The sequence below is a fragment of the Osmerus eperlanus genome, chromosome 24 (genome assembly GCF_963692335.1).
Source record: "Osmerus eperlanus chromosome 24, fOsmEpe2.1, whole genome shotgun sequence".
In the NCBI taxonomy this organism is placed as follows: domain Eukaryota; kingdom Metazoa; phylum Chordata; class Actinopteri; order Osmeriformes; family Osmeridae; genus Osmerus; species Osmerus eperlanus.
The window spans coordinates 258859-271412 of NC_085041.1; the positions used below are offsets into that span (position 1 = coordinate 258859).

The 12554-nt window shown below is 46.9% G+C and overlaps 1 protein-coding gene across 1 annotated transcript in view; it reads right to left on the reverse strand.

The window, feature by feature from the left end:
- The window catches only part of LOC134011213 (unconventional myosin-IXb-like), a 69677-nt gene extending 57274 nt beyond the window's left edge, over positions 1-12403 (reverse strand). Inside the window, 1 exon segment of the mRNA XM_062450732.1 lies at positions 11982-12403. The gene's annotated coding sequence lies outside the window, so the exon portion shown is untranslated.
- Positions 12404-12554: the final 151 nt, after the last annotated feature.

Genomic DNA, 12554 nt, shown 5'->3' on the forward strand with positions numbered 1-12554 from the left:
AACTAAGTTCACAGCTCCAAAAATGTCTTTCAATATGTTGCTAGCTATAATTGAAATCTCTGTCTGCAATACCGCTCTTGGCCTCTACGCAATTCGGCGCTCTCACACTTGCCAGGCATAGAAACGTTCAGACGCAACACTGATGACAAAGACGTTCAAAAACAACAGAACGTTTTACGTTTAGGTTTATGTTTCTAGCAGACAATGTTCCCAACCAGCTGCATTCAGGGTCCAGCTGAGCTAGGTGTGCATAGTCTTGTTCTCAACTACATTGAAGTTCCCTGTTATATGCTTTTGCAAAAAAACCTTGGCACGTTTTTTTTCTCTTCAAAATTCCCCAAATTCCCGTGGAAACTTTACGGAAATTTACCGGAAACCTTCCGCCCCTTTGCAACCCTATTCATAACATAACGTAACTTCGCACTGCTAGCTAGCTAGCCTAACTGTGCCAGCTGGAATGGTGGAATCAACTCCCCACCTCCATCAGGGACACTGACTGTCTCCCCACCTTCAAGAAAAGGCTCAAGAGTCAAGAAAAGGCTCCTGAGTCAGGTGGCTGAGCGGTGAGGGAATTGGGCTAGTAATCCGAAGGTTGCCAGTTCGATTCCCGGCCGTGCCAACTGACGTTGTGTCCTTGGGCAAGGCACTTCACCCTACTTGCCTCGGGGGAATGTCCCTGTACTTACTGTAAGTCGCTCTGGATAAGAGCGTCTGCTAAATGACTAAATGTAAATGTAAGACGCACTTGTTCCGGGAGTACAACGGCACTTAGGAATGCTTGGCTGGATCTGATGTTAGTTTCCTCCAGGATCACAATGACTCGTATTGAGAGACTTGTTGCTCTTGTTGGTTAGTTGTAACGGTTTCAAATTCTTGTACTTGCTGTGAAATATTTTACTGTTGATTGTTTCTTCTACAGGTACACTTGTACTCTTGTGGGGAGTTTCATGTTGTTCAATTGTAACTTGTTTAACTGCATGCTCTTATAGGCTGCAAGGTGAACCACGAAAAGTCTTTTAGAAAATGATTCCCGCTCCACAGTCTGGCATCTACACAATCTTTATCTCATAAAAAAGAACGATTCGTGCTAAGCTACCAAAAAAAAGTTTGTCGCTGAAATTCCAGTCGATTATCGTTGAGTCTATGTTTTATGCAGAACTAGTTTCTTCAGAGCGTAATAGGATTTTGGTGGCACGGTTCGACACGTGATCGCTCTACACCAATAAGGTAGCTGCTTTTTGTCAACATGGATAGATATGTTTGGCAAATAGAGGATGGGACCTTACGGCCTATTATGGTTCTTCCCTTTGGCACTTATTTGGTTTTCCACAATGTATGCTTCATGTTTTGGCTGCTCGCAATGTTTGGGGCTATCTCGTTGTTATGATCAGTGACCTATGCTCTTTTGTAAAGCTCTCTCTTGGAAGTCGCTTTGGATAAAAGCGTCTGCTAAATGCATAAATGTAAATGTAGCTAGCTAGCCAGCCTAACTGTGCTAGCTAGCCTAACTGTGCTAGCTAGCTAGCCTAACTGTGCTAGCTAGCAAGCCCCGCTCGCAGTACACGACTGGTTACCCTGAGTGCCCGGTGGCATACTGTAACATTTGATCTTTCACTCTGAATAAAAAAAAAAAAAAATCTAGCCAGGGTATTGGATTTCTTGCTTCATGAGTGTAAAAAATTTTTTTGATCAATATTGCGAATACGTAAACTCGACTCTCCACACTTGGCCATGAAGTTGTACGAACTACAACAGTGACATTACAGAACTACAACTCTGCATTCACAGGTTTGACACGCCCCCGAGCGTGGTGCACTGTGGGAAGGCAAGCGACAATAAGCGATTTCCGTCGCTCTAGTGGACACGCGCCGCAAGATAGTGACATCATCATGAAGCCAGACAACAGACTCACATGTCAGAAGGTCTCTGCTGACAGCCCGAACAGCCAGGCATGTGTGATGGAGAGGTAACAGACTACATCAGCAAAGGCAGGGGACCTGAGCAACAGCAAAAACAAACATGTAGCACAATGTAATCTAATCATGGCTGATCCTAGTTGACAGGGAAGAGATGGCGGGAGTTGACCCTGGTTTGGAATACCAACCCAGTCTTAGTCACTACTCCTCTGCTCCAAACGAAGATCTGTAAACCTACACACCTACACCTCCAGACTGGAGAGGCAACCTGCTGAGACAGAGATGCTAAATGTCTTCCTGACCGACTGACCTTGTACTGGATGATACGAATACGACCGGCTGTTCCTAAGCTTGTACAACCTCATTCCTGTTTAAAAGGCTGTGACATTCCGGAGTGTTCTGCCGTTAGTCAGCAGGAGACAACCAACTGTCATCAGAGCGACCAGTCAGGCATGAGACACCACAGGCAGGAAGTGAACAAGCCAATGAGCTCATTCTCACACATATGCAGACCAATCAAAAAGTCTGTTTGAACATTAACCCCCCCACACACACACACACACACACCTCCCCACAGGGGTCACCCCAAAGGAAGAGCACTGGGATGTCAGTTGGTCTGGACTTTTTACATTTCCCCACACATACCCCTTTTCCACCGACGCGTTTTGGGTGCTGGTACGGAGCCGGTGCTCAATCTCGAACCAGTTCTTTCTCTTTCGACCGCCTGAGAACCGGCTCCGAACCAGGAAAAGTGGTTCGAAGCTGGGCTAGTGTGCTGGGCTAGTGTGGGAACCAAGTAAGAACCACTTGGGGCGGGGTTACCATGACCAACAAGACGAACAGAATCCTTTGACCGCCATTGCTCTAAGTTTCCTAGCTAGCATCGCAGTGCAGTGCAGACACTAGTTGCTGCATTTTTATCATAATCCGATCAAATGAGCAAAATGACAAACACAAATGTTATGAGCTATTGAGCCTATATGTAACACAAATGTAATACACAAGCACTTTACATCAAAAGTTCATAACATGTTGCGCTGATAATGCCAGCGTTGTCATACTGCTGCTGCTTTGTGTTTGGCGCTGCCACGCTAGCGTTGCTGGGAAAGATGCGATGTATAAAGTGACGTAATGACGTGGCTCTGTGTTGGCTCTTTAGCCTGTGGAAAAGCAAACCGTTTGGTGTAAAGGGGGTAACAGGGAACAGACGAGCAGTGGGCTAGTCACTCAGCCCAGATTTGTGACACATTTAGCTAGGGCTGCAACTAACGATTATTTTAATAATCGATTAATCTGTTGATTCTTTTTTGGATTAATCGATGAATCGGATAATTAAACAAAAACAAAAAAGCATTAATTTCCAACCCTTTATTCAAAAACAGAACGGAGAGTGCAAATTCACAGTGCAAAAAATCTTCAGAATGTGCACAAACAGGCACACAAATTTGAAAAAGTTATTAATTTAGCAGACGCTTTTATCCAAAGCGACTTCCAAGAGAGAGCTTTACAAAGTGCATAGGTCACTGATAATAACAACAAGATAGCCACAAAACCATTGCGAGTAGCCAAAACATGAAGCACACATTGTGAACAACCAAAGTAAGTGCCAAAAGGAAGAACCATAAGAGCATGTAGTTAAACAAGTTACAATTAAACAACATGAACCGCTAAGTGCAAGTGTACCTGTAGAAAAAACAAGCAACAATAATAAAAACATTATTAGCGTGGATTTAATGCTATTTTCCAAGATGAGCAATTTATTTGAGTTTTGTTTAAAATTTAATTTAAAATTGAAAGGTTGTGGATGTAGGCCAGACTTTATTAGAATAATCTGGTGTATATTTAAGATTTTTTGACACAATTTTGAAAAAAGTTAAGATTTGCGAGGATTAAGCTATTTTCAAAGATTAGTGATTTTCTATCATTTTATTTGAAACTTCATTGAAAAAGTAAAGGCTGTGGAAGTATACCAGACATTGTTAAGATACTCTGGTGTCTGTTTGAGGTTTTATATTCCTAAAAATATTATAAAAGTCTACATTTTTCAAAATGGTTGCTGCAAAGTAGCATCTTCCGACTGTGAGACAAATGTCGAATATGAAACTAACTTCACCTCTGTCAATTAACACAATGTTTCGATGTATTTAGTGTGAAATGCTCCCACACCTTGGGTCGTACTGATTTCTCTGCCTCCGCCATGTGTTTCAGAACAACGTTACTCAACAACGATGGCCTTTCCTCTACCTCCGCTCCGCGCTCAACTAAACTTTTTTTTTAATACTCAAACATCTCCGCGACATATTGAGTGGCGTAATAATCTCGCGACACAACGAATCGATAATGAAATTTGTTGCCAACGCTTTTAATAAATCGATTTTAATCGATTCGTTGTTGCAGCCCTACATTTAGCTGAGTCCAGAAGTTTCATTGACTAACTATGGGTTGGCTCAGGCCTAAGACCTCCCCTCCCCACGCGAGTGACCAGGGCAGATTTGTTGGGGTGACCTGGGCAGGTCTGTGGGGGTGACCTGGGCAGGTCTGTGGGGGTGACCTGGGCAGGTCTGTGGGGGTGACCTGGGCAGGTCTGTGGGGGTGACCAGGGCAGGTCTGTGGGGGTGAACTGGGCAGGTCTGTGGGGGTGACCTGGGCAGGTCTGTGGGGGTGACCTGGGCAGGTCTGTGGGGGTGACCTGGGCAGGTCTGTGGGGGTGAACTGGGCAGGTCTGTGGGGGTGACCTGGGCAGGTCTGTGGGGGTGACCTGGGCAGGTCTGTGGGGGTGAACTGGGCAGGTCTGTGGGGGTGAACTGGGCAGGTCTGTGGGGGTGAACTGGGCAGGTCTGTGGGGGTGAACTGGGCAGGTCTGTGGGGGTGACCTGGGCAGGTCTGTGGGGCTGACCTGCCCTACAGTTTGTTTAGCTCAGTAGTTCTCTACCTTTTTTGGGCCTGTGCCCCCCTATCATTTTAATACAAAATGTCAAATATCAGATTTGATTAGGCAGGACAGTTGGAATATGATTATATTTAGAATTTACATTCCAACTTCCAACAAAAACAGAAATCTGTGCAAAAGCCTTGCTTTGGAAACCTTGTCAAAAAAAGCTAACATTAAGAAAATGTGGCAAAAAACACACAAACGCCCCCCAAAAACACCTCAACGCTCCCCTCGCTTCCAACGCCCCCCAATGTACTCTGAATGCCCCCGTTGAGAAACGATAGCTGAATGAAAGTATAGCGTATGCAAATGTCAAATACAACTAGACAATGAACCGAGAGAGGAAGGAGAAACACACACACAGAGAGAGAGAGAGAGAGAGACAGAGACAGAGACAGAGACAGAGAGAGAGACAGAGAGAGAGAGAGAGAGAGAGAGAGAGAGAGAGAGAGAGAAAGCCAGGGGCTGGGTGGTAAATCTGCTCCAGGCTCTTTATGGACTTCAGATGTAATCAGAGCCACCTCCCTGTCCTGACCTGAGTGAATGAAAGACAAAGAGAGAGAGGAGTGGGTGGAAGGGAGGGAGAGAGAGAGAGAGGAGGGGGTAGAAGGGAGGGAGAGAGGAGGGTGGAAGGGAGGTAGAGAGGGGGGTGGTAGAAGAAAGAGAGAGGGTGAAACAGGGAGAGTGAAAAGAGGGGGGAGAGAGAGAGAAGAAAAAAGAGACAGAAAGAGAGACAGAAAGAGAAACAAAGAGAGAGACAGAGGGGGGAAGAGGGCTGAGCCCTCCTACTGCAGTATGTGACTGAAACAGTAAAAAGTATTTGTAGGAACACCTCAACTGAAGACTTAGGCTAACTACTCTACCAGATGCCAGGCCAGAGACAGAGAAAGAGAGAGAGAGAATAAGAGAGAGAAAGAGGTAGGAATAGAGACCAAAGAAGATAAAGGAAATACATTTTAATCCTCCTCAGCCCAGCTCCCCGGCTGGTCAGCCATGATAATAAAACATAAGCTCAAGAGCATCTGCTTCTATCTGAATGGGTAGGAGAAGAGGGGAGAGCAGCGAGCTACTGGACTGACTGTGATTTGTGCACATTTCCATATATACAATATAGGCTGCATGGATAAAAATAGCCTGAGAGGACAAAGACAGACCACAAGCTCTCTGTGATCTACCTCATGAGCAGCCCAGATGGCATAGGGCTAGGGCAGGGGTCGGGAACCTTTTAACCATAGGTTCCCGACCCCTGGGCTAGGGTGATTGAATGGATGGAGAGGGAAAAAGGGATGAAGAACGTCTGCTAAATGACTAAATGTAAATGAAGGGGGCATAGGGAGAGAGAGGAGGGGGGGTAAGTAAAATGGGGAGAAAAGGTGAGAAGGGGGTAAAAAGACAGACTAGTAGGAAGGAAATAGGCAGACAGCGTGTAGGAGGTGCATTCTGACTTGCCCTAACTGATATCTGTCTGACTAAAACACACTGAACTCTGTATTGACTGAACTCAGAAAGAGCTTAATGCAGCCCAGCCCTTGCCACAATCCCATGCCAGCCAGCTAGCGCCGCCCCAGTGTTTATGGAAGGTCCTTTCAGGGCAGACGGGATGCTGGGTGATGAGGGGTGGAGGGCTGTTTGCCCAAAGTGCATCAGAACCGTGACTTTGCGATGACGACATCCTCTCCGCTCACTCCCCCGAGAGAAACTCAACACCAATTTTAGCTGGAGCTCAATAAAACCTCTCTTTGTGTAATTCACACAGCAGGTCAGTAATCCAGCAGGGCTGCCTCTAAAGACCCCAGTCCTGCCCTCTCCCCCACTGCCCCCCTCCTGCTACCCCCCACCGCCTCATGTGGCACCGCAACAGTAACTCACTCCAGATGCAAAGCTTGGAGAGAGGAGGGGTGTGGAGGGGAGGGGAGGGGTGTGGAGGGGAGGGGAGGGGTGTGGAGGGGAGAGGTGTGGAGGGGAGAGGAGGGGAGGGGTGTGGAGGGGAGGGGAGAACAAAGCTAAGGAGAAAAGGAGAGGGAAAGGAAGGAAGGTATCCTTTTCTATTTCCTTCTCCCTGCCAGAGCTTCCTCTCCCAGCCCACCTGGAGGAGAGAGGGTTAAACCCTGCTGGTCTCAGAGCTCCGGTGTCACGTCTGCTTTGAGTTTGGTGCTTTCCTAACTGGCCACATGGCCTACGCCAGATCAATATGGAGAACCCATGCAAATTAACATGCAAACTCCCGAACTTAGAGCGACATCACCTCCCTTAGAGCGACATCACTTCCCTTTCTAAGATGCACACGGAGGGTCTTCTACTGAACAGCCCACCAAACAAAGGCCGTAACAGCCTTTGTTTGTCATCTCCTCCTCCGCTCGGGTGACTGAACAACCTGATTCTGATGAACATAACAGCATCAAGCAACACGGTGCCTCAGACTCTTGTCTCCTCCAAAAACAAGCCACATTGAAAGAACGCCTCACTGGACGTTTGATATCAGATATCATGTGCAGGGGTATGGAGTCCAAACCACATCTGATTGATTTCCCTCCAATAAGTCTGACATCCATCTGGGAGCCATAAGGTAGAGGAGAGAGTTAGACTGGGGGGTAAAAATAGACCATAAACAAACAGAGACTGCAGACAGAACTGATCCAACATGTGAATAGTTTTTCTGCATCTCATACTGCTGGGCTGGTTGGTCTGGCACTGTCAACGGGAACGATTTGTCATCAGTCCTGCTGTGACGCCTGACTGGTTTCCCCTCTCCCCTCCCTCTCACTCACTCACACACACACACGCAGACTGACATACACTCTCTCCCTCTCTCTCACCCTTGCACAGCTTGACACAGTTCCTCCTAAGGCAACTACACTCTGAACCTGTGACCAGTGCTACCATGAAGCACAGCCTCCCCTTGCACCAGCCCCAGCAGACGTCAGGACACTGTGGGACTGTGTTCTACGGACATCATGAGTCAGATTATTAGGTCATGATGGGTCGTTAAGTGTGTGTTTGGGTGAATGTGATCATCCTGACATCACTATGATCCATCATGGACACAGTAGTAGCCATGCCTTGCATCCTCTCCTCTTCTCCTGAACAGATGTTGTTGTGTTACCAAGTCTCAGAAACTAAAGGCCTGGTCTGGTCTGTGATCACCAGCTTCATTCTGACTTGATTATGGTGTAGCATTCTTTTATTTGTTTGTTATAATGTTTGATTGGGGGATAAACACAACAACAGCATCAAACCACCCTTAAATTGACTGTCTGGTTTTCCATCTCTCACACACATATAATTACTCTATTTATAAACCCCATGAAATAAGACTGCCACTTCTAGGGCCCAGTGGCCAGGAGGACAGTTACAAACCTTTTATCTGTCCCTCCCTCTCCCTCGCAGAAGTGACCTCGGCACAACCCTAACCCTAAGCCTAACTCAAGCTGCTTCTCTGAGTGACAACACACAGGCCCAGCTCACAGGCCCAGCTCACAGGCACAGCACACAGGCCCAGCACAGAGCACCAGCACACAGCACCAGCACACAGCACACAGGCCCAGCACACAGCTCACAGGCCCAGCTCACAGGCCCAGCTCACAGGCCCAGCTCACAGGACCAGCACACAGGCCCAGCACACAGGCCCAGCACACAGGCCCAGCACACAGCACACAGGCCCAGCACACAGCACACAGGCCCAGCACACAGCACCAGCACACAGCACACAGGCCCAGCACACAGCACACAGGCCCAGCACACAGCACACAGGCCCAGCACACAGGCCCAGCACACAGGCCCAGCAGACAGCACACAGACCCAGCACACAGACCCAGCACACAGACCCAGCACACAGACCCAGCACACAGGCCCAGCACTATGTGAGCGGCTTGGTGAGAGGAAGAAAAGATAAAAGGTAAAACCCTGAAAAAGCAGCCTGTGTCATCCTAGTCTGGATCAGCCCACTGCTCACCCAGGGACTGGCCCCAGACAGGCCCCTGCCTGTCAACCTCCCTACCAGGGAGACAAGTCTTCACTTACCCATTCAGTCAGCTCACTCTCCCTTGGGGGCTAAATCTGAAAGCATAACTCACCATCTCATGACTTGCCTGGTTAAATAAAAGTTAAATACAATGAAATAATAAACAATCTGGAGTGACGGTAGCACAAACTGCATTAGCCTGTTTGTTGTCGTCTCTGTCCAACCCGTCTCTGTCAAAGCCCCAGGCCTTCGGCAAAATACCAAGCCAGCATATACGTGGCCTAGTTGCCAGCAGAGGCCTGTTCCAGATGCCTGCTGAGAGTCCTAGCCAGGCAGGGGGGCAGGTGGCTAGGACTCTCACAGCTAGCACAGCAGCAGACACCAGGCCTAGCTAAACCTAACCCTGGAGCTGAGGTCCTCAGGTTCTCCCACAGCACACTACCTCAAAACCTGCTCCACTTCACAACCCTGGACCTCAACCAGACGTACAAGTGAAGCAGTGTGGCATAAGGCAGGAATAATAATTCCTATAAAGGCAGGAATCAAGGCCTGTTAAAAAGTGTATTTTGAGGTGTGTGTTGTTGTACTCGAAGACATGGTAGTGTTTGTGTTATAGCTTGGAGGCATCTAAAGTTGCCTCTTGATCTAAGCTAAGTGAAAGTCAATTACACAAACACAAAAGGCACCAATAAAAAAAAGTGTATTTAACGTAATGCTTACTTTGAATAGGCTGCTTTGACAGTTTTCCAGGGTGACTAGTAGTGGCTGTGAGTCATAGTACATATTATGTGGGAAAGTATGTTGCTGTTGAAAGTTATTTAAACTCACACAAACAGCTCTTCAGATAAGAGATTAGACAGCTCAGACTGCCCCCCCACCACATCCTTGCTTCTTAAACACGGTAAATACAATCCTAATCGTAATAGTCAAGAGGGCCGATGATACGTTCCTGACGATAACTACAATGGAAATTAATTTATATCAAAATAACTATCAACCACCATTCAAAAGCAATACAGCTTTTAGAAAAATGTACAATGTGGATAAAGATAGGTTACAAGACAAACTAAATAAGACTTCACAGAACAGGGAACAAAACAGTTCCTCAATTGACCGCCTTCAGTGAGGAAGATAGAAACGTTGCTAATGTTGACAAACATTAGCAGCAATACTGAATGTTTAAAGTGCTGCAGGACGACACAACGACACTGAGCACCTGTATCCTACTCAGGAATGTACAATCAACGATATCACATTAACATGTGCACATTAACATGTTTACATTAACATGTGCACATTAACATGTGCACATTAACATGTGGGATCTCCAGACATTTGAAAAGTTTGTCCCTCTCACCCACAGTTCCACAACTGCAGCTCTGGGACTGTGCAGAACCAGTTGCAGTTGTTGAAACTGAGACGCAGCATCCCTCCCCTCCCCTCCATCACAGCTCCACCCAAACCCCCCTCCTCTATCCTCCATCACAGCTCCACCCTAACCCCCCTCCTCTATCCCTGGCAGACTGCAGCATGGGGATCACAGCCAAATGCCATATGGCTCCTTTCTCTAAAACATGAAAAAGTAAGTCTTTACTTGGATTCCGACTCATATTCAATCATGACCTTGTACGCTTAATATCTCATGCCTGTAATTAACATTCCAAGGCATTGGGGTAAGCTTCTGAAACAAAGTCTCTATTTATTAGACATGCTTCCGGTTGTACAATTATGTTTACCATCGGTTGACAAAGAACCCAAAGCAAAACAGATCTTCAAGCACAGGCACCACTGAGGAGGCTGGGTCTCTGTTCACAAGCACAGGCACCACTGAGGAGGCTGGGTCTCTGTTCACAAGCACAGGCACCACTGAGGAGGCTGGGTCTCTGTTCACAAGCACAGGCACCACTGAGGAGGCTGGGTCTCTGTTCACAGCCACATATGGCCGACAGAGCGCTCTCATAGAGGAAGTGTAAACAGTATTCCCTCCAGAGGAAATGACCTGCCACATCAGGCTCTACCACTGGACGGGCACCAACACAAGGACCAACTGCCCATGGCCTACTTTCTATGTCCACCACTAACTTCACTGCTCCTATTTAGTCTTTTACTCTGTGGGCAGTTTATTCCTGAGTCTAGACACAGTGTAGTCATTAATCAATGTGTCCAGGATTTGGCCTGGGGGGTGCTGAGAGGAGGTTAGGGTTAGGGGTGCTGAGAGGAGGTTAGGGTTAGGGGTGCTGAGAGGAGGTTAGGGTTAGGGGTGCTGAGAGGAGGTTAGGGTTAGGGGTGCTGAGAGGAGGTTAGGGTTAGGGGTGCTGAGAGGAGGTTAGGGTTAGGGGTGCTGAGAGGAGGTTAGGGGTGCTGAGAGGAGGTTAGGGTTAGGGGTGCTGAGAGGAGGTTAGGGGTGCTGAGAGGAGGTGGACACAGTGACCATAGAATCCTGTAACATACGGGGTTTCCCGTTTTTGTTTTAAAATAATACAATCAACAATAGATGCAGCAACTGTAGACACCACAGTGCCTGTATAGACATGCATCGTAAGTTCAGTAGAAGTTTCCTAGTTTTAAAACGAACTAGTTTCTGCTTGTGGACAACAAAGGAACAGCCTTCAAAACTGAACATTCTATAACTGCTCTGAATTCCGCTTTTGGTCTCACAACCTCAACGACGAGACCCCCCATCTCTGCCCCAGTAACTTACTGGAGCAGTAACTTACTGATGCAGTACGTAGCAGGGAGTTTACAGCAGACACATTCCCAGGAGTGTGAACCGTACTGTGTCACCAGCCAGCTCAGTCTCACTAACTTGGAGCGCGATGTATTTTTGATCTATTTGTCTCTGGGATATTAACAAAAACAGCAGCAGTTTCAACTGAACTTTTGATTAAACTCTCCAAATTCTTTAAAGATATTACACCATCTGACAGATAAAGACTGTGAATGTTGCCTTGCTTTAAAGTGTGTAAATATTACACATTTTTGTGGAGAATACCTTGGTTGCAGCTCTAATGTTGCCTCTGTTCAATACAGATTTACGCAAACAGCTAATGACAATACCGAGCTAACTCGCTCACCAGGTTGATAGTCCAGTTTGTAGGCAGCTCATTTTGGCTTGCTAACTTTAGTTGTTCTGAGCAACAGGCAGAAACAAATATAATTATTTATGTCTCACCTTGTCCAGTTGTTGTAGGTCTCATTTTCGTATAATATTCCGAGATTGCATTCCCCGTGGTTAACAGAAAATGTATATGGGAGCTTTTGAAGTAAGCTAGTTCCCTCTTTGATGAAATCAAGACTGATTAACTAACGCTAGCTTGCTAACACAAGCTGGGGACCCGTTTGTCGTTCAAAACCTCATTCAGTCCGCCACACTGCTGTGCTGCCAACAGTGTCCTAAAATCAGCCAACGAACGTTCAGCAGTGACCGTGTGTAAAAGAGTGCCGCTTTCAAACAGCCATTATCCTCAATAAATCACCCTTTTTACTAGACTAAAATAGCCAATTTACTAAACATTCTTGCATCGCCGCAAGGCTCTGAAGCGAGCTAACTAGATAGCACACTGGCTAGCTACTTCCTTTCTCTAGAATAATAGCTTGCGCGCGGTGGAAAAAAAGTTGTGAAAAGCCGCACGCGCTATTCCGTTGCAAACTAGACCCACAGCGGCCTCCGCAGGTTGAAACCCACGGTGCAACGGTTACTGCTCTCCTCTACGATAATCTACAGTCAGTCACTGTACGGATGGAT